The sequence below is a fragment of the Protopterus annectens genome, chromosome 4.part1 (genome assembly GCF_019279795.1).
Source record: "Protopterus annectens isolate FY-2018-M chromosome 4.part1, PAN1.0, whole genome shotgun sequence".
Taxonomy (NCBI): Eukaryota; Metazoa; Chordata; order Ceratodontiformes; family Protopteridae; genus Protopterus; species Protopterus annectens.
In genome coordinates, this window is record NC_056734.1 from 740,905,356 (window position 1) to 740,931,176 (window position 25,821).

The 25,821-nt window shown below is 44.3% G+C and overlaps 1 protein-coding gene across 1 annotated transcript in view; it reads right to left on the reverse strand.

The window, feature by feature from the left end:
- The window catches only part of LOC122801280 (arf-GAP with coiled-coil, ANK repeat and PH domain-containing protein 2-like), a 2,104,317-nt gene that overhangs the window by 1,786,052 nt on the left and 292,444 nt on the right, over positions 1-25,821 (reverse strand). The gene's annotated exons all lie outside the window — the stretch shown is intronic.

Genomic DNA, 25,821 nt, shown 5'->3' on the forward strand with positions numbered 1-25,821 from the left:
CAATTAAATGACAAAAGCCTGGAAATGTAACAAACTTTAAATAGCTATATAAATGACCTGACAAAAATGCAGAACCCAAAGGGTAAAATGGAGGAAAGACTGTATTGAACATGAGGCATCTCAACACGAATGGCTTCAAAAAATTAACAGAACACACAGCATACAATGAAAACCTAAGATTTTTCTGCTCTGCCAGAAAAACTGAAGGAATGTATTAGATTAATTTTATGAACGTTTACATTAACTGGACTGGTGTCCAACAGCAGGATTTAAATGACAAGAGTACAACTTGTGCATGTTCCAAATCTGACCAAGAGAAAGCAGGCAAGTATGTCTCCCAAATATATAAAGTCTAGAAGATTTAGGATCTTTGCTTGGAAGTGTTTACATAGGTATTTTTATACCAGACGTGGACTCCAAAGAATTTTTCCTCTGGTAAAAAAAAAGCAAATGTTGGGAGTTGTGATGGGGAAGAAACAGGTAACTTGGAACATTTTCTGGGACTGAAATGAGTTGGCAGACTTTAAAGATTTCCTGCAGTCTGCTCTGTCAGAGATGCTGGGTGAGCAAATTTGTGTAACTAAGTAAATTGTTTTTTTTCAGCTATGACACAGAATTGGAATTGTCTAAGCATACTAAGGTCTTGCTGAGTCTAATTATGATGGCTACCAAAAAAACAATTACTAGAAAATGGAAATCAAAGTCTAAACTAACTTTACTAGAAGTAGTGAAGATAGTAACAGAGAGAAAACAACCGGAATTGGAACTTTAGAACAGAGTAGAAGCAAATTACATAGGAAAAAATGGGAAGTGTGGGATCAATGCATACAGAACAGGAACAAGGTTTAAAAAGGCAGGAACTGAATAAACTATGCAATTGCTGACTGACAATGACTGGATATATTATAAGTGATGTGTAATGTTCATAGCTACAGTTGTGTCAGCATGGTTTGTAATGTATGTTTGCAATTGAGATTGTGTAGGTTTGGTTTATTTTCATTTACATAAATGAGATTGCCTATGTCATACATGATCAAGTAATAAAGATGTTTCTAGTTTAAAAAAAAAGACAGAAGCAGACAAGACCTATATTAGTAAACATGCAATCATAACAGCAGAAAGAACTGAAGCTGACAAAACTGCTGCAGATGAGAAAACTACCAAAAATTGGGGACAACAGTATGTTTGTAGAAAATTATTCACAATACAGGGCAGAAGAGAAGCAAGTTTATAAAGACAATCAAGCAATGTCAAAGGGCAGAAGTGAGTTTCACATTGCTGTCTTTAGACTATTTTTCCCTGGAGGATCAAGGACATTTTTGGAAATAGAAAAAGGTAAGAAAATTAAACTGGTACGATGACAGTGACCAGCAAGTTAAAGGAGACTACTTCTCATTCTTCCTCAGATCCAGCTCGGCCGCATTTACTACACTCTGGGATCCAACTCTCCAGCTCCTCCCTTTACCCATAATGCCACAGTTACCTTGCAATACCTCAGATCTAGTTTGCTGCCCCAAAATACAGAGAAAGAACTAGCCTCAGCCCAAGACAGGAGGGTTGGTAGAAAGGACTGGGGCTCAAACAAGGAACAGAGGGGTTCCACATCAACCATAAGGCCACTCCACAAAGAAAAGGGAAGGGGGAAGGAGAGTGGAAAGTTGAGGAAGAATGAAAATGGACAACACAGATGCATGGTTATGGTGGGTACATAACATCTGAAGATGTAATTTTCATTCATTTCTCAACTGATGGGACAGAGTCCCGAGCTACATGAGCCCTGGCTGGTCCTCCAGGAAGGATATTCCGAAGTACTGCAGAACCAAAGGCAGCTCTGCCTCTGGAAACCAAACTCAATTTGTAATGAGCAATAAATATATGAGCACTGGACCAATCATCTTGGCACAAATGTCATCAGCTGAAGCCCTAGACCAGAAAGTGGATGAAGTCGCCATGGACCTGGTGGGAGTGTGCTTTAGAAGGTCTGGATAAGGACAAACGTCGTTGACCATAAACAAAGGCTATGCAGTCTGTCAACCATCTGGCTAAATTAACTTTAGAAATCAGTGTACCCAATTTGTTGTGAGAGAATGAGACAAAAAACTGGTCTTTCTACAATCTTTAGTTCTACAAAGATAAAAGCAGAGCAGTCTATGTACATCCAGGAGATAAAACATGTATTCACCTTTACTAGCAAAGTTGGGAAAGAAAACAGGCAAATTCATGACTTGATTAAAGAGCTACTTTGGGCAGAAGGATGGATTGGTCCATAAGGTAACCATCTTTGTGGAAGTCCAAATATGGTGATTTCAAACACAGCCTGGCGCTTGGATACTTTGTCTCGCAGATGTAATGGCTACAAGAAAAACAGTTTTTAAAGATAAAAACTTTAGGTCAGATCTAGTCAAAGGCAGAAATGGACATGAAGTTAAACCTTGCAATAAAACTTAAATCCTACAGTGGGATAGGATCCTTCACTGGGGACCTAAGCAAAAAGGTACCTTTAAGGTAAGCCCTGCAAAATTTTGATGAAGCTAAAGAGGAAGCATTTTCACTTAAATGAAAAATTAGATATTTCTGCCAATTGCACTCTGATCCCAAGAAATGCCCCCACCCCCCACCCCCAACTGTGAAGCCTCTGTTGTTACTGTGGCTACTGGGGTGGGAAAACAAAGAGGGAGGACTTGAGAACCCTTGCCCTACTGAATCCATCAACACAGGTGGGTCTTTGCATACTTGTGTGAGTTTGACTGGTGAAGATAATGGATGGCAAAGAATTGACCACTGAACATCTAAGCTCCATTAAGGGCTGCACATATAAAAGCATGCCATAGGAACCAAAGTTATGACTGCTGCCATCGACCCTAAAGTCTGAAGAATCAAAATGGCTGGAGGAGAAAGGTGTGAGATAACTGACACCTGAAGGTCCGCACTCTGTTCAGAGGAAGGGACACTATCTGACCAACTGTGTCAGAATAAGCACCAATGAATTCTATGCTCTAAACAGGTTGAAGATGTGATTTGCAAAAGTCGACTGCAATGCCAAGGGAATGACATAAGTGGAGCAAGTAGACCCTGGATTTTTTAAGGAGATGCCTGGTTGGGGTGGGGGGTGCTTTTGTTTAGTTATGAAAATATGGAAACACTCAGAATCCTAGCGAGCTGCTACCACTGCCATACAATTAGAAAACACACTCAGGGCTCTGGTGAGATCAAAGGGCATAGGTCTCATACCAAAAGTGCAGATCTCTTCTGGAGCATCTGTTCACCTTTGATAGTTTGAGTCCTGAAGATCGACAGAGCACATCCAATCATGCTTGCGCAGAAATGGCAGAATGGAGTGAACCATTATCACTCAGAACTTTGGAGTTCTTTACAAAATGATTCACTCTGCTGATTTCTAGAAGTGGTCTCAGGTCCCATTTTCTTTGGCACTACAAAGAATCTCAAGTCTATTCAGAATTATTTCTGGCCTGGTGGGAACTCCTGGATGACACTTTTGTCTAGCAGCTTTTGAATTCCTAGAGCTGCTGCCTCCCTCTTACTGGGGTGGGACATCAGAGAATTTTCCTTTTGCTTGGGGGAATTTGTGGAAATTTGTGGAAATTGTATGAAAACCTTTGGATATGATTTTCCACACCGAAGTATCTTTTGTGATTGATGCCGAGGTGTCTGGAGCAGAGACGAGAACCCCCAACTGCACCTAGAGATGAGCAGTCGGACAACCGTTCAGGAGAACTGAAAAGGTTCATCAGAGAAGGCAAAGTACAGTACACTTACCATAAATGTAGATGAGTGTATTCACTGTTGCAGTCATTACATTTGGGTAATCTGCTGGCAGGTTGCCCTCAGGTCGGCCTGATTAACAAAGTCTTGGGTCCTGCATCGGTTGTCCCTTCTTCCATGACGTCAGGGGTAAAAAAACATACCGCCGACGCCATTTTCATCAGTTTTTCTTGTCCCAGATGTCAGGTGCCCCACAACTGGGGAGATTATTTATATATATATATATATATATATATATATATATATATATATATATATATATATATATATATAAACGCATATAATTTAGAAAAAAAATATATACCTCCAAACAAAAGTAAACACACCAAAAAGGCTTAAGCATAGTAAAAGAAAGTAGAGGTATTGTAATAGAAAAACAGGGGGGCTGGAGGGTGGGTAAAGTACAGTTGTGTACCTACCATAAATGTAGACGTTAGAGTGTATTCACTGTTGCAGTCATTACACTTGGGTTATCCTGCTGGCAGGTTACCCGCAGTCGGCCTGAATTCCAAAGTCCTGGTCCGGTGTCGGTTGCTGTCGCCTCTTCCCTGACGTCAGTGCGCCGGGGTATAAAAGATGCAGCAGACGCCATTTTCTTCAGTTTTTCTTGCCCCAGATGTCAGGTGCCCCTAAAAGGGTTGGCTAAAATAATGCCAATAAGTATGCATGCACTAAAGTAAACATTTCCTTCATCTACAAGCAAATACACCACATAGGTTGTATAGAACAGAAGTACAGGTAAGTCCCAGCAAAGAAAAGGGGGATGGTGGGTGGGTAACCTGGACTGCAACAGTGAACACACTAACATTTACATTTATGGTAGGTACACAACTGTACTATGTTCATACTGTTTCACTGTTGCAGATTTTACAATTTGGTTGAATCCCAAAGCTAAGGTTAGGTGGCTGGGTCTAAATAGGGTTAGGCGAGGCTATAAGGCCCGGCAGAAAGTACAGTTTTGTACCTACCATAAATGTAGATGTTCGAGGATCTACATTGCTGCAGTCATAACCTGTGGGTAGTCTGCTGTCCTCGATCGGCCCGAATACCAAAGAGCTGGGCTGGCGTCGGTCATTGTCGCCTAGAGCTGACATCAGTACGTCGTAGTACATAAGCGCATGACCGACGCCATATCCTCAGTCTTTCTTGCCCCAGATGTCAGAAGGCCTAAGAAGGAAAGAAGGCCAGAGCCAAAATAGTAAACGCCCAACCATTACCAGTGTGGAAATAAAGATAATCCTAAAAAAACACAGCAACCACAAACTATAGAGGGGAAGGAGGGAGGGATAATTGGACTGCAGCAATGTAGATCCTCGAACATCTACATTTATGGTAGGTACAAAACTGTACTATGTTCTTCGTCTCACATTGCTGCAGTCATAACCTGTGGGTAGAATCCCAAAGCAAAGGAAAAGGGAGGCTGGCAAACTAAATAGCATTAGGAGCTGCTAACATGCCTTGTAAAACAACAGTGGCAAACCCAGTCCTGGACCTGGAATAGAGGGAGATGGTAATGCTTAGTAAAAGTGTGAACTGAACTCCAAGTAGCTGCCTCTAAAATATCCTTAGTAGCTACACCCCTCAAAAAAGCAGTAGAATGAGGTCTGATCCCAGCAGGAACATCCTTCCCATGATGAGAACAAAAAGCAATACATTGACCAATCCACTTTGAAATAGTCTGCTTTGAAACAGCTTTCCCTTGTGAACCCAAAGCAAAAGAAACAAATAACTGTTGAGTCTGTCTGAACTCCTTAGTTCTGCTCAAATAATAACGTAACTGCCTGTGGATATCCAAAGAATGCAAGACTTTTTCCCCCTTATTTTGGGGATCAGCATAAAAAGTAGGCAAATGAATAGACTGGTTCAAGGCCACATTAGAAATCACTTTAGGCATAAAAGTAGGGTTAGTTCACAAAGAAACTCTATCCTTATGAAATATCAGAAAGGGTTCCACTGCCATGAGTGCCTGCAATTCAGATACCCTCCTAGCAGAAGCAATGGCCAACAAAAAAGCAGTCTTCCAAGACAAAAACTTTAATTCAGACGTAGCTGCAGGTTCAAAAGGAGGTAAAGTAAGCTTCTCCAACACAAAATTGAGATCCCAGGAAGGAGTAGGAGCTCTACGTGGGGGTCTTATATTCTTTGCCCCTCTAAGAAATTGTTTGAACAAAGGGTGAGAAAATAAAGGAGGGTCACAATCATAGTGAGCAGAAATGGCTGCAGCATGAACCTTCACAGAAGAGAATGACAAACCCTTGTCCATTCAGTAAGATACTGTAGTGCAAAACTCAAATTAGGCACTGAAACATCAAAGCCCTTTGCTGTGCTCCAAAGAAAAAATCTCTTCCATTTATCAGCATAAACCTTTCTAGTACTAGGCCGCCTGGCTTCCAAAATGACATCTAAAACCTGTTGAGGAAGCTGAGACCCCACCGGCTCCATTACAGAATATGCCAGGCTGTTAGATGCAGGGACTGCACCCGAACATAGAGAAAATGATTGTCTGACTGGGATAACAAATGAGGAACCTGTGGCAGAAGCCAAGGAGGCTCCTGAATTAAACTCCTCAGCAGAGGATACCAATGCTGGCGTGGCCAATCTGGTGCTATTAGAATCATGCAAGGCTTGTCCCGCCTGACTTTCAAGAGTACCTTGGGAAGAAGAGGCAGAGGAGGAAAAGCATAAACGTGAAGGTTGTTCCAACTGAAAGATAGAGCATCCACTTTCCAAGCATTTGGGTGGAACATCTTTGTGCAAAATTTTGGCAGTTGAAAATTCAGTGGAGAAGCGAACAGATCTATGTCTGGAGTTCCCCAAGCCACGGTCAATTGTTTGAATACCTGAGGATCCAGTTTCCACTCGTGGGGATCCACAATTTGCCTGCTCAATACATCTGCTAGGGAGTTCTGTGCTCCTGGCAGAAACCGTGCTTGAAGATTGATTTGCAAACTCAGAGCAGTCTCCCACAAAATCATTGCTCGTCTGCAAAGAGGGTAGGAATGGGTTCCCCCCTGCTTGTTGATGTACCACATGACTGTTGTGTTGTCGGTTCGAATCAACACCTGTTCCGGCTGAAGTAGGTCCTTGAAGGCCATCAAAGCAAATTGGACTGCTAACATCTCCTTCATGTTGATATGCAAATGTAGTAGTTTGGGAGGCCACATGTCTTGTATCCATTTCCCATTGAAGTGTGCTCCCCAAGCCAAGTCCGAGGCATCCGTAGTTAGGATCTGACTCGCCTCTGGTCGGGTCACAGAGAGTCCCTTGTTTAGGTGACATTCCTGAGCCCACCACAAGAATTCCTTCTGGATGCAAGGTATAATCGAATGACAGTGTCCAAACCGTGGCAGTGTTGAGTCCACACACTTTTGAGATACCACTGTATCTTCCTCATATGCAGTTTGGCAGTGGGAAGTACTAGAATGCAAGATGCCATGAACCCCAAGGCTTGAAGGACTGTCCTTGCAGTCAGCCTGGACATTACTGATAACTGCTGGAAGTATAGATAGAGAGTTCTTTGTTTGTCCGGGGTCAGAAATGCCATCTGAGAAGCAGTATTCAGTCTCACACCCAGAAAGCACATGTCCCGAGAGCGCACTAGACTGGACTTTATTTCGTTCAAAGAATACCCTAGGCACCTTAAAACTGCCATTACATACTGGAGATGTTGTAGTAACTTGTCTGTTTTGAGCAAGAATCAGGCAATCGTCCAGATAAGGATAAATTTGTATTCCTCTCTGTCTGAAAAAAGCAATTACAGGAGCCAGAACTTTTGTGAATACTCTGGGCGCAGTAGATAAACCAAAGGGCAATGCAGAGAACTGATAATGAGAAGTACCAGCCCGAAATCTCAGGAATCTCCTGCAGCTGGGCCTGATAGGGATGTGAAGATAGGCCTCTGAGATCCAGGGTTACCATCCAGTGATCTTTGCCTAGCATAGGCAGAAGTTGTTGTAATGTTAACATCTTGAACTTTGGAATGTCTAGGTAGGTATTGAGAATGGACAAATCCAGAATTGGCCTCCAAGTGTTTCCTTTCTTTGGCACTAGGAATAGACGGGAATAAAAACCTAGGCCTACTTCTGACGGAGGGACCACTTGAATCGCCCCCATCTGTAAAAGTAAAGAAATTTGCTCCTGAGCCTCCATCCTTTGCTGAGGAGGCACATCCGGCATGCCTTTGAAAGGAGGAAAAGTGTGAAAATAAAACTTGTACCCGTGATTTATTATATCCAACACCCATTTGTCCTGGGTGACCAAATGCCAGTTTTGTTTGAAAAGTCCCAACTTTCCTCCTAGAGGAGCTGCCAGTAGAGAAGGGTCTGGCAGCGGAAGACACAGGTCATTGGGTCTGTTTACAAAAAGGCTGACCCCTGCCATCACCAGAAGACTGTGCAGGAGAACTCCAAGTCCTAGGTCTGAAAGAACCCTGAGCTTGAGCTCTGCCTCTACCACGCCTAGACCTGCCCTTAGACTGATAATCCGAAGAAGGAAAAGACCATCCTCTAGCAGGCCAATTCCTACTAAACTTAGGGGGCTGCACCTGCATAAAATCTTTGACCGTCTGCATAGACTTAGCCTCATCTTCCATCTTTTTCAAAACTGATTCCACAGAAGGACCAAAAAGTACTTCAGATTGAAGAGGAGCATCCAAAATCCAAGCCTTAACATGCTCTGACAAATTTTGATCCTTAAGCCAGGCATGTCTACGAATAACTGAACCTGTGGCAGCCACCCTGGATGCAGCCTGAAGAGCATCGAAACCACACTGCAAAGAATGCTTGCCAACTTGATCTGATGCATGAACCAACTCTTGGAGCTCCTTGCACTCTATACCCTCAGATAAGGCATCCACCTTAGATTTCAATTGACCTAACAAAAAATTCTGATACTTCAGCATATGAAATTGGCAATTCAAAGCCCTCATAGCTAACGTAGAGGAGGTGTACACTTTTTTCCCCCACCTATCTAAAGCTCTAGAATCTTTATCCAAAGGAACTGGATTCTTAGCCACAGAAGCCCTAATACCCTTTGGACCTTGAAAAATAGTTTCCGGATCAGCTCTAGGACTCTTGTACAAATACTTATGTGCTTCTGGAACTCTATAATATCTGTCTGGCTTAACAGGGGCAGGAGGTAAAGAATCAGGATTAAGGGAAGATTCAGAAAAAACATCCTGAACAACTTCTAAGACAGGAGGAATAGCCAAGGGCCTATGCTGTGGCAGAAACAAAAATTCCCTGAGCCGTTTCAGAGAATCCGAAAAATCCTGACCTTCCCACTTGAAATGCTCCCTCATGGAATGTAAAGTCTCATAAAAAGAAAAATCCTCTGGAGGAGAAGCAGAAGGACAGGAGTCCTCCGCATCCGAATCTAAATAAGAAGGGAATTCCTGAATTTCTTCAGCTGAGGAATCAGAGTAGTCTGAGGAATGATCCATCCCCTCTAAATCTGCCTCCACCCTAGGCCTCTTCTCTGGGGGGGGCATAGAACCCCTGATCAAAGTAATCAAGTCCTCAGCCATTTTTAACATATGCTTTTTAGGAACAGGGGGCTGGAGAGCTAGAACTATGACCAGGGCCAACATGACAAGGTTTGGCCTTAGCATGGGCTTTAGCCACTGAAGTAGAAGGCCTAATAACCTTCTGTAAAGATGGAACTACAGACACCTGAGAAGCACCTTCAACCGGGCCTAACACCTGAGAGGCCAACTCCTGTAAAAGTAAAGGTTCCCCATGGGATTCAGCCGAACCCTCGGCAGGATCCACAGATACAACCGGAGGCTCCATAGAACAGGCGTCCGCAACGGACGACTCATCCGGTTTAGACTTCAAAGATCTATCTTTACGCTTTTTAGCGGTAGCGGGCGGAGGATCCGACGGCATGTTATAGTTACACCTTTTACCAAAAACAAGCCTGGCACAGTCTAATCTCAGTTTAATGGTGCGCTTGTTAAATCTAGCACAAAAGCGACACCCGACCACGTCGTGCTCAGGCCCTAAGCAAGGAATACAGAAAGAATGATAATCCCTATGAGGTATCTGTTTCCCACAAGAAATGCACTTATTAACTTTTTCTGACATCCGGATAACTGAGGCAAGAAAAGACAAAGATTTCCCAAACGGGGTACTTTGCCCAACTTGGTCTTCGGTCTGAAACTCGAGAAATGAAAATTTCATAACGCCGAACGGCACTTGCAAACGCTGCTTCTGCTTCGGACCACGCGGCAAGAAAGACTGAGGATATGGCGTCGGTCATGCGCTTATGTACTACGACGTACTGACGTCAGCTCTAGGCGACAATGACCGACGCCAGCCCAGCTCTTTGGTATTCGGGCCGATGGAGGACAGCAGACTACCCACAGGTTATGACTGCAGCAATGTGAGACGAAGAACATCTGCAGTGGCAAAGCCTGCTCTGGATTTAGAGTAGAGAGGTAAGTTGTAGTGCTTTGTAAAAGAGTGCACTGAACTCCAAGTTGCAGCCTCTAAAATGTCTTTGGTTGGTACTCCTCTGAGGAAGGCTGCTGATGTGGCTGCTGCTCTGGTTGAACGTGGCCCTTAGGCACTGATTTGCCATGTTGTGAATAGCAGAAACGAATGCAGTGTCCTATCCATTTTGAAATAGTCTGCTTTGAGATGGCCTTTCCTTGTGATCCTGCAGCATATGCCACTAAGAGTTGCTCAGTCTTTCTGAAAGCTTTAGTTCTGTCCAAGTAGAAGTGTAGCTGTCTGTGTATGTCCAAAGAATGCACGAGTCTCTCACTCTTATTCTGTGGGTTTGGATAAAAAGTAGGCAGATGAATGGCTTGGTTAAGGGCCATGCTGGACACTACACCTTCAGCATAAATGTCAGGTTTGTCCTCAGAGAAACCCTGTCTGGATGGTAAATGATAAAAGGTTCCACAGCCATGAGTGCCTGTAACTGAGACTCGTCTTGCAGAGGTTATTGCTAGGAGCAGAGCTATTTTCCATAAGAACTTTATCTCTGCTGTATTGGCTGGCTCAAAATGAGGCAGTGCGAGTTTTTCCAAGACATAATTGAGGTCCCATGCAGGTATTGGTGCTCTCCTTGGAGGTCTTATGTTTTTGGCCCCTCTGAGGTACTGCCTTAGCAATGGAGGAGAGAAAATAGGTGGATCCGTATTGTAAATGAGCTGAAATGGCAGAGGCGTGGATTTTAATTGATGAAAAGGATAGGCCTTTGTCCAGCATCTCAGTTAGGTATTGTAAAATCTGAGGAATATTTGGTACACGTGTCAATTCCTTGTCCCAAGCACAGAATCTCTTCAATTTTTCTGCTCAAGATTTTCTGGTACTGGGCCCCCTGGCCACCAAAATAACATCCATCACTGCTTTAGAGAGAGGTGTGTTCTGAATGGCTGCATTATCTGCCATGCTGCCAGATTTAGGGTCCTGAGTTGGCTGTGCAGGGTCCGATTGTTTTGTTGGGTCAGTAAGTGAGGAATTAGAGGTAATGTCCAGGCTGGGCCTTGAGACAAGCTCTTTAGGACTGGGTACCAGTGCTGGTGGGGCCAGTCTGGGGCAATCAGAATCATTTTTGGCTTCTCTTGTCTGATCTTTAGGAGTACCTTGGGGAGGAGAGGCAGAGGAGGAAAGGCGTATACAGTTAGGGTTTTCCAGCTGAATGAGAGAGCATCCACTTTCCATGCTTGCTTGTGATAAGTCCTTGTGCAGAATCTCTGTAGTTGGCAGTTGTGAGGGGAGGCAAATAGATCTATGTCTGGGCATCCCCATTTCTTTGATATCATGCTGAAGACTTGTGGATCCAGTTTCCACTCGTGGGGATCCGTGAGGTTTCTGCTTAAGTCGTCTGCCAGAGTATTTATCTTTCCTGGCAGGAATTGTTTGCAGGTGTACTTGGAAAGTCAATGCTGTGTCCCACAAAGTCATGGCTAGTCTGCAGAGGGGATAGGAATGTGCCTCCCGGCTTGTTTATGTACCACATGACTGTAGTATTGTCCGTCTTTATCAGCAGTTGTCCTGAACGAAGCAGATCCTTGAAGGCTGTCAAGGCATTTTGAACAGCTAGCATCTCTTTTTGATTGATATGAAGATGCATTTGGCTTGTGGATCACCTTGCCCTGAATACACTTTCCTGCCAGGTGTGCCCCCCAGGCATAGTCTGATGCATCTGTTGTTAATGTCTGCCTGGCTGTGGGTAAAGTGAATGGCTGTCCCTTGTGGTGACAGGCTTGTGCCCACCATCGAAAACCCTGCTGCAGGCAGGGAATGAGGGTAATTAATGTTTCCAGGCTGTGGCAATGTTGAGTCCAAACACTTTTTAGATACTATTGTATAGTCCTCATATGCAGTCTTGCATGTGGAATTAGCAGAATGCAGGACGCCATGAAACCCAAAGCCTGCAGAATTTTTCTTGCAGATAACTGGGTCTTTGTTGCCAACATTTTGAAATAAGAAGTCATTCGCCTTTGTCTGGTGTGAGATAAGCCATCTGGGCAGTTGTATTTAAGCTTGCACACAGGAATATTATCTCTTGAGAGGGTACTAGTTTTGTTTTTTTGTTCACTGTGTACCCTAGGCAAATTAGTAATCTTTTTACAAACGCCAGATGCTTTAGTAGAATGTCCTTGTTCTCTGCTTGAATAAGGCAGTCGTCCAAGTAATGATATATTTGAATTCCTCTTTGCCTGCAAAATGCAATAACTGGTACCAGGCATTTTGTGAAGACCCTGGGCGCAGTAGATCAGCCAAAGGGCAGTGCAGAGAATTGGTAGTCCATTGAGTCAGCTATGAATCTGACGTATCTTCTGCAAGATTGTCTAATTGGGACATGCAGGTATGCCTCTTAGGTCCAATGTTACAAGCCAAGCCTTCTTGCCCAGCATGGGCAGAAGTTGTTGCAGAGTCAACATTTTGACTTTTGGAATGTCCAGAAATGTGTTTAGAATAGACAGGTCGAGTATTGGTCTCCAGGCTGTCCTTTCTGGGTACCAAGAAAAGTCTGGAGTAAAATCCTTGCCCCTGCTCTTGCTGCGGCACTCGCTGAATGGCCCTCATGTCCATGAGAGATTAAACTTGTTTTTGTGCCTCTGCCCACTGATTGTGTGGCAGGTCTGTCATACCTTTTGACCTTGGCAGGGTGGAAAATGGAACCTGTAGCTCTGTGACACTATATTCAAGACCCATTTGTCCTGGGTGATCATGAGCCAATTTTGTGAAGAAAAGTGCTAGTTTTCCCCTAAGGGGGCTGCCAAAGGATAAGTGCTTGGTGCTGGCAGAGGAAAGTCATTGGGACTGTTTCCTGTATGGCTGAGATTTGTCTTCTCCGCTTTTGGAGGTAGAAGAACCCCATTGTTTAGACCTGTATGAGCCTTGGGGCTGGGATTTGCCTCTGGGGCGTCTGTATCTGCCTCTTTGTGGCCTGTCTGACACTGGTAAGGACCAATTCTTTGAAGGCCAGCTCCTGTTAAATCTGAGTGGCTGTACCTGTAAGAAATCCTTAACAGTCTGCATAGACTTCGCTTTGTTCTCCATTTTCTTCAACACCTCTTCTGCTTTAACACCAAATAAAGTATCATGCTGTAGTGGAGCATCTAATAATTTTGCTTTAGCATGATCAGGCAGATTCTGTTCCTTTAACCAAGCATGCCTCCTAATGACAGTACCCGTAACAGCGGCCCTGCAGGAGGCCTCCAGAGAGTCAAAACCACATTGCAAAGCAAGTTTTCCCACTTGTTCAGCTGCATGCAATAAATCCTGCATTTCTTTGTTTTCTGCACATTCAGAATGTCAACATTTTCTGTTTATGCAGTCACATTAAGTATTGCTGATATTTAAGCATATGAAACTGACAATTTAAAGCTCTTACAGCCAAGGTAGCAGAAGTATAAATCTTTTTCCCCCGATCTGTCCAATTCCCTTGAATCCCTGTCTGAGGGGATAGGGTTTTTTGCAGTGGAAGCCTTGACCTCTTTGGGACCCTGAGATATAGTTTCTAGGTCAGTAGCAGGGTTTTTATAAAGAAATTGATGGGAATCTGGAACCCTGTAGTATCTGTCTGGTTTAACAGGTGCTGGAGGGTAGAGTCTGGAGACAGGCTGGACTCTGAAAATACATCTACAATGTCTAAAAAAGGAGGAATAGCAAGAGGCCTGTGCTGATGAAGTAAAAGGAAGTCTCTAAGCCTTTTCTTAGATTCTCAGTAGTCTTGGCTCTCCCAGTGGAAGTGCTCCCTCATGGTATGCAGTGTTTCCCCAAAAGAATAATCCCCAGGAGGAGAGGCTGAAGGGATAGATTCTTCAGCATCATAATCCTCATAGGGAGGAAGAGAGTATTCATGTTCAGAAGAGGAATCAGAGGAAATGGAAACCTGATCTGAAGATTCATATTCTGTCTCTTGCCTAGGCCTCTTATCAGGAGGGGGTTGGGAACCCCTGATCAAAGTAATTAGGTCTTCGGCCATTTTGAGCATCTGTTTTTAGGCATGGAGGCCTGTCCATGGGATTGCTGTACTTGTTTCTTTGTCTTTAGTGGAGCTTTAGTCTTCGCCTTTGAAGCTGAAGTCTGTTTTACATATAACTGTGTAGGCCTGAAAACACCTTCAGAAGCCGATGCCTGTTCAGCGGCTCCGGACCCATCTGAAGGGATATTTTCCTAGTGTCCAATACCTTGAGCTTCCTGCGGCCTAGTCGGCTCCACGTGGGAGTCAGAAGCGGCCTGCGGCTCTGAGGTAGTGGGCATCAGGGGCTGCAAAAGCACCTCACTGAGAACTGGCGACTGGCTTAGAAGAAGCCTAGTCAGTTTTTGACCTCGGATGCCTGTCCTTTTCCTTGCGTTTCTTGTGAATTGCGGTAGTCTGATCGCGATCAGACATTGTGTAATTAAATCTTTGGCCAAAGTAGTGAAATACAAAATCGTGCCGACACATAATAGTGCGTTGGTTAAATCTAGCACAAAACCTACAATTAGCGACGTCGCAATCAGGGCCTAGGCAAGGAATACAATAAGAATGGAAGTCCTTATGAGGTATTTGCTTCCCACAAGAAATACAATTAACTTTTTCTGACATCGGTCCGGAGCAAGAAAAAAGTTTCCCCAATGGGGTACTTAGCTTTAAATGAAGACTTCGGATCTGAAATTCGAACACAAATCTCAGGAGTCAGCCGACCGGCACTTGCGAACTGCTTTTGCTTCGGGCACCGCGCAGCAAGAAAGACTGAAGAAAATGGCGTCTGCTGCATCTTTTATACCCCTGGCGCACTGACGTCAGGGAAGAGGCGACAGCAACAGATGCCGGACCAGGACTTTGGAATTCAAGCAGACTGCGAGTAGCCTGCCAGCAGGATAACCCAGGTGTAATGACGGCAACAGTGAAACACGAACATCCAGGACTGCAACAGTGAATACACTCAAACATCTACATTTATGGTAAGTGTACACAACTGTACTATGTTCTTAGTGTTTCACTGTTGCAGTCATTACATTGGGTAGATTTCCAAAGCTACGGTTGGGAAGATGGATTTATACAGAATTAGAAGCAGCTATAAGGCCCTGCAGGACAGCAGTGGCAAAGCCAGCTCTGGATTTAGAGAAGAGAGAGGTAAATGGTAATGTATGGTGAACGTATGAACTGAGCTCCAGGTAGCAGCCTCTAGAGTGTCTCTGGTAGGAACCCCTCTGAGAAAAGCTGCAGAAGTAGATGCAGCCCTAGTGGACGGAGATCCGATCCCCTTGGGGATAGGTTTACCATAGTGCATGTAGCAGAAACTAATACAATGGGCTTATCCATTTTGAAAAAGTCTGCTTTGAAATGGCCTTTCCTGCTGCCCCTGCAGCAAGTGCCACCAGCAATTGTTCAGATTTTCTTAGAGATTTTGTCCTGTTAAGTAGAATCTTAGTTGTCTGGGTACATCCAATGAATGCAGAATCTACTCACCCTTGTTCTGCAGATTTGGGAAGTAAGTTGGCAGATGAATTGTCTGATAAAGGGCCACACATTATACCACCTTAGGCATAAAGGATGGATTGGTCCTGAGGGCCACCCTGTCCAGGTAAAAAAATAATAAAAGGCTCCACTGCCATGAGAGCCTGTAGTTCTGAAATCCTTCTAGCTGAAGTGACTGCTAAAAGAAAAGCTGTTTTCCAAGAGAGGAATTTTAGGTCCGCAGTAGCAGCTGGCTCAAAAGAAGGCAGAGTGAGTTTTTCCAAAACAAAATTAAGGTCCCATGCAGGAGTTGGTGCTCTCCTGGGAGGGGTTATATTTTTGGCCCCTCTGAGGTACTGCTTTAGCAGAGGATGAGAAAAGAGGGGAGGCTCTGTGTTGTAATAAGCTGAAATGGCAGAAGTTTGGATTATGGAAGAAAAAGATAGGCCCTTGTGAAGCATCTCAGTTAAGTATTGCAGAATCTGAGGAATATTGGGTATTGCTGTGCTTATTCCTTGTGCTTGGTTCCAGGCACAAAATCTTTTCCATTTGTCCGCATAAGATTTTCGAGTACTAGGCCCTCTAGCCTCCAAAATGATCTCCATCACAGGTTTGCTGAGAGATGCAACTGGTGGTATTAGTTGATTAGCCATGCTGCAAGATTCAGAGTTTGGAGCAGCGTGTGCAGAATGTGATAGTTCTGCAGTGACAGAAGGTAAGGTGTCTGAGGCAGGTACCACGGAGGAAGATGCGACAAATTGCACAGGAGTGGGTACACCAGTGCTGGCGAGGCCAGTCTGGAGCAATCAGAATCATTTTTTGTTTTTCCTGTCTGACTTTTAGAAAGACCTTGGAGAGCAGAGGTAGAGGAGGAAAGGCATAGGGATAGATTTTTCCAGCTGAACGATAGAGCATCCACTTTCCAAGCTTTTTTGTGATGAAATCTTGTGCAGAATCGGTCCAAATGATCTTTTTGCCTCACCCCAAAACTATGTCTGGGCTCCCCCATTTGAGTGTCAACATGCTGAAGATTTGTGGATCCAGTTTCCATTCGTGTGGGTCCATACGATTTCTGCTTAGCTCGTCTGCCAGAGTATTTTGTTTTCCTGGCAGGAATTGAACTTGTAGATGTATTTGATAAGTCAAGGCTGTGTTCCACAATGCCATGGCTAGTCTGCAAAGGGGGTAGGAATGGGTACCCCCCTGCTTTTTTATGTACCACATGACTGTGGTGTTGTCTATCAGTAGTTGTCCTGCATGAAGATAGTCCTTGAAGGCAGTCAGAGCATTCAGTACAGCAAGCATCTCTTTCTGGTTGATGTATAGGTGCCTTTGATTTGGGCTCCATTGGCCCTGAATGCATCTCCCTGCCAGATGTGCCCCCCAAGCATAATCTGATGAGTCTGTAGTCAGGGTTTGGGCGGCAGGGGGTGGAATGAATGACAGTCCCTTGTTTTGGTGGCAGGCCTATGCCCACCATAGGAACTCTAGCTGCAGGCAAGGAATGATAGGAATCATGGTTTCCAGGCTGTGACAATGTTAACTCCATAAGATTTTAGGTACCAGTGATGTTTCCTCATATGCAGCCTTGCATATGGAATTATTAGGATGCAGGAGACCACGAACCCCAAAGGCCTGCAGAATTTGTCTTGCAGATAGCTGGGTTTTTGTGGCCACTTGTTTGAAGTAAGCCATCAACTGAATTTGTTTTTCTGGTGTAAGGAAAGTCATCTGGGCAGTTGTATTCAAGCTTGCATCGAGGAATGTAATTATTTGAGAGGGTACCAGTTGTGATTTCTTTTCATTTATGGTGTACCCTAGATAAGTTAGAAGTCTTTTTACAAACGCCAGATGTTTTAAAAGAGAGTGTCCTTGTTTTCTGCCTGAATTAGACAATTGTGCAGGTATGGATAAATTTGAATATTTCTTTGCCTGCAAAATGGAATTAATGGTGCCAGGCACTTTGGCTTATCGACTGCACCCTGGGTCTTCACAAAGGGCAGTGCAGAGAACTGGTAATGCAAATAGCCTGCTTTGCAGCGGAGGTATCTTCTGCAAGAATCCCTGATTAGGGTATGCAGCTAAACCTCTTAAGTCTAGAGTTACCAACCAGGCATCCTTGCCTAGCATAGGTAGTAACTGTTGTAGAGTCAGCATCTTGAAATTTGGAATGTCCAGGAAAGTATTTAGAATGGATAAGTCCAGAATTGGACGCTATGATTTGTCCTTTCTGGTTACCAGGAAAAGTCTTGAATGAAAATCTTGTCCCTTTTCCTTTTCTGAAACTGGTTGAATAGCCCCGATATTCATGAGGGACACAACTTGTTTCTGGGACTCTGCCGACAGATTTGGAGGCAGATCTGGCCATCCATTTGGGATTGGCAACGTGTGGAAATGAAATCTGTATCCCTGGGATACTATATTTAAAACCAACTTGCCCTGGGTAATCAGTTGCCAGCTTCGGGCATGAAGTGCCAGTCTTCCCCCAAAGGGGCGGCCAAAAGATAAGTGCTTGGTGATTGCAGTGGAAAGTCATTGAGACTGTTTACCGTAGGAAGATGCCTTGTTACTTCCAGATTTGGGGGTGGAGGCACCCCATTGCTTTGTTCTACAAGTTCCTTGTGACTGAAACCTGGAGCCTTTGGTATGTCTGGGTTTGACTTGAGCGGCTCTGGTGGGTACTGGAAAGGACCAGTTCTTAGTAGGCTAGAGTCTACTGAACCTGGGTGGCTACACTTGCAGGAAATCTTTTACAGTTTGCATAGATTTAGCTTCATCTTCCATCTTTTTCAAAACTTCTTCTGCCTTATTACCAAACAGACTGTCCTGTTGTAAAGGAGCGTCCAACAGTTTTGCTTTAACACGGTCAGGCAGATTTTACTCCTTGAGCCAAGCATGCCTTCTTATCACTGATCCAGTTACAGCAGCCCTGCAAGAGGCCTCCAAGGAATCAAAACCACATTGCAAAGTATGTTTTCCAACTTCTTCAGCTGAATGCAATAAATCCTGCAACTCTATTTTCCACACAGTCAGAAAAGTAGTTTTGTACCTACCATAAATGTAGATGTTCGAAGATCCACATTGCTGCAGTCCTGACACTTGGGTAGTCCGCTGTCCCAGTCGGCCCGAATACTAAAGTATAAGGCTGATGTCGGTCAAGGCGCATTAGTCTGACGTCAGGACACAAATGCGCATGACCGACGTCATTTCCTCAGTCTTTTCTTGCCCCAGATGTCAGAAGACCCTAAAAAGATAAGGCCAAACCCAAAAAACAACAACACACCAAACACCCCTGTACCAAAAATATGTACAATATATACAAAGTCAGAAAGGTACAATCCCACCCACACAACCACCCCTAAACACAGAGGGAAGGAGGGAGGAGTAAATTGGACTGCAGCAATGTGGATCTTGAACATCTACATTTATGGTAGGTACAAAACTGTACTATGTTCTTCATCTCACATTGCTGCAGTCCTGACACTTGGGTAGAATCCCAAAGCAGAGGAAAGGGAGGATGGCAAATCACAAAGAAGCAGGAGCTGACAACATGCCCTGTAAAATAGCAGTGGCAAAACCAGCCCTAGATTTAGAGTAGAGAGGAAGGTGGTAATGCTTAGAGAAAGTATGCACTGAACTCCAAGTAGCTGCCTCCAAAATATCCTTAGTTGCCACCCCCCTTAGAAATGCTGTTGAAGTGGCAGTAGCCCTAGTGGAATGAGGCCTAATCCCAGCTGGAATCTCCTTGCCATGATGGGAGTAACAGAAAGTAATGCAAAACCCAATCCACTTAGAAATAGTTTGCTTTGACACAGGCTTACCCTGAGAACTCAAAGCAAATGAAACAAACAACTGCTGAGACTGCCTAAAATCCTTAGTCCTGCTTAAATAATAACGTAATTGCCTGTGTACATCTAAAGTGTGCAAAATCTTTTCCCCCTTATTTTGGGGATTTGCATAAAAGGTAGGCAAATGAATAGTTTGGTTTAAAGCCACACTAGAAACCACTTTAGGCATAAAGGAAGGATTAGTACGTAAAGATACCCTATCCTTATGAAAAATCAGGAAAGGCTCAACCGCCATAAGGGCCAGCAATTCAGACACCCTTCTTGCAGAGGTAATGGCTAACAAAAAAGCAGTCTTCCATGACAAATATTTCAATTCAGCAGTAGCTGCAGGCTCAAAAGGTTGTAGAGTGAGTTTCTCCAACACAAAATTGAGGTCCCAAGCAGGAGTAGGAGCTCACGTGGGGTCTTATATTCTTTGCCCCTCTAAGAAATTGCTTGAACAAAGGATGAGAAAACAATGGTGGGTCACAATCATAGTGAGCTGAAATTGCTGCAGCATGAATCTTAATGGAAGAGAAGGACAAACCTTTGTCCAATAACTCAGTAAGATATTGAAGAGCCACACTCAAATTTGGCTCAGAAACATCCAAATCCTTTGCTGCACTCCAAAATAAAAATCTCTTCCATTTTTCTGCGTACACTTTCCTTGTACTAGGTCTTCTGGCTTCCATAATCACATTCAAAACTTGTTGAGGAAGCTGAGACCTGCTATGGTTCAAAACAGAATATGCCAGGCTGTTAGATGGAGAGAGTGAAGCTTGACATTGAGTAGATGCCCGTCCTTCTGAGACAATAGGTGTGGAATCAAGGGTAAGGGCCATGGAGGCTTCCTTACCAGACTCCTCAGCAATGGGTACCAGTGCTGCCGAGGCCAATCTGGAGCTATTAAAATCATCCTTGGCTTGTCTTGTCTGACCTTTAGGAGTACCTTTGGGAGGAGAGGCAGAGGTGGAAAGGCATACACATGAAGATTTTTCCAACTGAAAGAAAGAGCATCCACTTTCCAGGCTGTGTGATGAAACCTTTTAGGTGCAAAACTTTGGCAGCTGGTGGTTTAGTGGAGAAGCGAACAGATCTATGTCTGGAGTTCCCCATGACACTGTCAATTTCTGAAATACATGAAGATCCAGTTTCCACTCGTGGGGATCCATGATTTGCCTGCTTAACACATCTGCTAAGGAGTTCTGTGCTCCTGGCAGAAACCTTGCTTGAAGATTCAGTTGCAAGCATAGCAGTCTCCCACAAAATCATTGCTTGCCTGCATAGAGGATAAGAATGTGTTCCCCCTTGTTTGTTGATGTACCACATGACAGTTGTGTTGTCTGTAAGAATCAACACCTGCCCTGGAAGAAGTAAATCCTTGAAAGCCAGCAATGCAAACTGGACTGCTAACATCTCCTTCATGTTGATATGTAGATGCAGCAGTCTGGCAGGCCACTTGTCTTGTATCCACTTTCCATTCAGATGAGCTCCCCAAGCTGTGTCTGAGGCATCTGTCGTTAGAATCTGACTCGCCTCTGGCCGGGTCACAGAGAGTCCCTTGTTTAGGTGACATTCCTGAGCCCACCACAAAAATTCCTTTTGAATGCAAGGTATTATTTGAATGACAGTGTCCAAATCCTGGCAGTGCTGTGTCCATACATTTTTGAGATACCATTGCAGCTTCCTCATATGCAGTTTGGCATTGGGAAGCACCAGAATACAAGATGCCATGAACCCTAAGGCTTGAAGGACTGTCCTTGCAGTCAGCCGGACTGATGAGATAGTTGATGGAAGTAAAGAGAAAGATTCTTTTGTTTGTCCGGGGTTAAAAAGGCCATCTGGGTTGCTGTATTCAGTCTCACACCCAGAAAGCACATGTCTTGAGAGGGTACTAGACTGGACTTTATTTCGTTCACAGAATACCCTAGGCATCTTAGCACTGCTATCACATATTCCAAATGCTGAAGAAGCACGTCCCTTCCTTGAGCCAGAATCAGACAATCGTCCAAATAAGGATAGATTTGTATTCCTTTTAGCCTGAAAAAAGCTATCACTGGAGCCAGAACCTTTGTGAATACTCTGGGCAGTAGATAAGCCAAAGGGCAATGCAGAGAACTGATAATGAGAATTCCCAGCTCAGCGTAGATACTTCCTGCAAATTAGTCTGATAGGAACATGAAGGTAAGCTTCCTTGAGATCCAAAGTTACCATCCAGTGATCTTTGCCCAGCAGAGGTAAAAGCTGTTGTAACGTCAACATTTTGAACTTGGGAATGTCCAGATAAGTGTTGAGGATAGATAAATCCAAAATTGGTCTCCACGTGTTCCCCTTTTTGGTACTAGGAACAGGCGTGAATAAAATCCTAGGCCCCTTTCTGGCACAGGAACCGGCTGAATGGCCCCTATTTGGAGTAACAGAAAAATTTGCTTGTGAGCCTCTTTCCTTTGTTGAGGAGGAATGTCTGGCATGCCTTTGAAAGGAGGCAAGGTATGGAAATAAAACCTGTAACCGTGGTGAATGATATCCAATACCCATTTGTCTTGGGTAATTAAACTCCAGTTTTCTTTGAAAAGTGCCAACCTTCCTCCCAAAGGTGCTGCCAGGCGAGAAGATTCTGGCAGCTGAAAAGGCAGGTCATTGGGTCTGTTTGAAAGGACTGACCCTGCCCTCACCAGAAGACTGAGCAGGTGAACTCCCTGTTCTAGGCCTAAAAGAACCTTGAGCTCTGCCCCTACCACGTCTAGACCTACCCCTAGACTGGGAATCATAAGCAGGATATGTCCACCCCTTGGTAGGCCAATTTCTACTAAACTTGGAGGCTGAACCTGCAAAAAATCTTTAACAGTCTGCATAGACTTAGCCTTGTCTTCCATTTTCTTTAGAACAGCTTCCACAGGCGAACCAAACAACACATCAGATTGTAAAGGAGCATCTAAAATCCTTGTCTTCACATGCTCAGCTAAATTCTGATCCCTCAGCCAGGCGTGCCTCATGAAGAACCGAACCAGTGGCAGCCACCCTCGAAGAGGCCTGCACAGCATCAAAACCACATTGCAAAGAATGCTTACCCACCTGTTCAGAAACATGAACTAAATCCTGCAACTCTTTACACTCAATACCTTCCAAAGCATCTACCTTAGACTTTAATTGTGAAAGGAGATAATTTTGGTATTTCAACATGTGAAACTGGCAATTCAAAGCTCTCATGGCCAAAGTGGAAGAAGTATACACTTTCTTTCCCCATCTATCCAAAGCCCTTGCCTCTTTATCTGGAGGAACAGGATTTTTAACAACAGAAGCCTTAACACCTTTAGGCCCCTGTGAGACAGTTTCTGGGTCTGCCCTAGGACTCTTAAAAAGATACTTATGAGCTTCAGGCACCCTATAATATCTATCCGGTTTGACTGGAGCAGGAGGCAAAGAATCAGGGTTCAGAGAAGCCTCTGCAAAAACATCCTCCACCACATCTAGAACAGGAGGTATAGCTAAAGGCCTATGCTGGGGTAGAAACAAAATTCCCTAAGCCTTTTCCTGGAATCAGAGAAATCCTGACCTTCCCATTTAAAATGCTCCCTCATGGAATGAAGAGTCTCTGAAAATGAAAAATCCTCAGGAGGAGAAGCAGAAGGAGTAGAATCATCTACATCAGAAACAGAGTAAGGGGAATACTCCTGCAAGTCTTCAGCCGAAGACTCAGAAGCATCCGAACACTGCTCAAAACTCCCAGCTCAGGATCCATCCTAGGCCTCTTATCAGGAGGGGGATAGAACCTCTAATCATTGTAATCAAATCTTCTGCCATCTTAAGCATATGCTTCTTAGGTACAGACCCTGAAGAACTAGGGGTAACACCAGAAACAAAACCTGGCCTGCCCCTGGGAGAAGCCTTGGAAACAGCAGGGGGCCTAACCACCTTAGGAAGGGAGGGAAGAACAGCTACCTGAGAAGCCCCTTCCGCCTGGCCTACCTCCTGAGAGGTCACATCTGCAGTAATAAAGTCTCTCCCTGGGATTCCAAAGAAATTTCTGGCTGAACCTCTGGCTCCACCGAGCCTCTAAAGAACCGGCGTCCGCACGGACGGTTCTTCCAACCTAGGCTTTGCTGTTTTGTCCTTGCGCTTTTTAGAAGCGGGCGTCGGAGCATCCGGCGGCATTTTATAATTACAGCGCTTCCCAACAACTAACCTGGCACAATCTAATATTCTCTTTATAGTACGTTTGTTAAATGTAGCACAAGGCGACAGCCAACCACATCGTGCTCAGGCCCTAAGCAAGGTATACACAAGGTATGGTAATCCCTATGAGGTATCTGTTTCCCACAAGAAATACAGTTATTCACTTTTTCTGACATCCGGTAAAATACTGAGGCAAGAAAAAACCAAAATATTCTAGCGGGTACTTAGCCAACTTGGATTCGGTCTGAAACTCCGACTTCAGAAAATCTCAGAACGCCAACCTGCACTTGCAAAACTGCTTCTGCATCGGACCATGCGGCAAAAAAGACTGAGGAAATGACGTTGGTCATGCGCATTTGTACCCTGACGTCAGACTAATGCGCCTTGACCGACGTCAGCCTTATACTTTGGTATTCGGGCCGACTGGGACAGCGGACTACCCAAGTGTCAGGACTGCAGCAATGTGAGATGAAGAACATCTAACATTTTCTGTTTAAGTAAGCCCATGACATGCTGTTGATATTTAAGCATATGAAATTGACAGTTTAAAGCCCGGACAGCCAAGGTTGCAGACGTATAAACCTTCTTACCCCATCTATCCAGCGCCCTGGAATCTCTTTCAGAAGAGGTAGGATTTTTAGCAGTAGAAGCTTTAACATCCTTGGGACCCTGAGAAATGGTTTCAGGGTCAGCAGTAGGGTTTTTAAAGAGGAATTTGTGGGAGTCAGGAACCTATTGGTCTGGCTTACTAACAGCCAGAGGCAGGGAATCAGGAGCCATGCTGGATTCTGAGAAAACATCAACAATGTCTAGAACAGGAGGCATAGCCAAAGGCCTATGCTGAGGAAGAAGGAAATACCTAAGCCTCTCTTTAGATACGGAGAAATCCTGACTCTCCCAGTGAAAGTGTTCCCCAAGGGTAAGCAAAGTTTCTCCAAATGAAAAATCCTCAGGAGGAGAAGCAGAAGGGATGGAATCTTCTGCATCAGAGTCCTCATAAGGTCGAATAGATAATTACTGATCAGAAGAGGAATCAGAAGAAATAGAAACCTGATCTGATTATTCACAGTCAGTGCCTTGCCTAGGCCTCTTAGCAGGAGGGGGATGGGTACCCCTGATCAAGGTAATTAAATCCTCAGCCAATTTGATCATTTGTTTTTTAGGCATACAGGCCTGTGCACGTGGCCTAAGTGTCATTTTTTGACATAGAAGTTGATTTTGGCCTTAGTTTTGAAGAGGGCGGCTGTTTAATATACAAATCTTTAGGCTTGAAAACCCCCTCAGAAGCCAGTGCCTGTTCAGCAGCTCCGGACCCATCTAAGGGAGAGACATCTGCGGGTTCAATACTTAAGTGTCTTGCGACATACTGGACTCCGAATGGGTCTCAATAGAGGCCTGCGAATCAAAAGTAGCGGGTATCAGGGGCTGCGAAAGTGCCTCACTGAGTACCAGCGAACCAGCAACTAGCTTAGGAGAAGCTTTGTTGGTTTTGGACCTCGATGGATTGTCTTTCTTTGAGTTTTTTAGGTATTCCAGTAGTCTGATTGCTAACCAACGACATTTATCGATAGTTAAATCTCGAGCCAAAATATTTTGATGCAAAAATATACCAATGCTTAATATTGCGTTGATAAAATTTAGCACAAAACTGACAGCAAGGCACATTGTGGTCAGGGCCTAAACAAGGAATACAATACAAATCAAAATCCTTATGAGGTATTTGCTTCCCACAAGTAACACAATTAATAACTTTTACGGACATCGGTAAGGAGCAAGAAAAAGTTTTCCCAACGAGTACTTAGCTTTTAGTTGAAGACTTCGGTTCTGAAAGTCGAAAACAAATATTTCAGGAGTTGGCCGACCGGCACTTGCGAACTGTTTTTGCTTCGGGCACCGCGCGGCAAGAAAAACGGATGAAAATGGTGTTGGCTGATTGTTTTATACCCCTGACGACCTGATGTCATGGAAGAAGGGACAGCAACCGACGCAGGACCCGAGACTTTGTTAAGCAGGCCAACTGAGGGCAACCTGCCAGCAGATTACCCAAATGTAATGACTGCAACAATGAAACACTAAGAACATCTCAGAAACCCTGGTTCTGAGGTCCTCCTCTGCCAAGAGGGTGGTG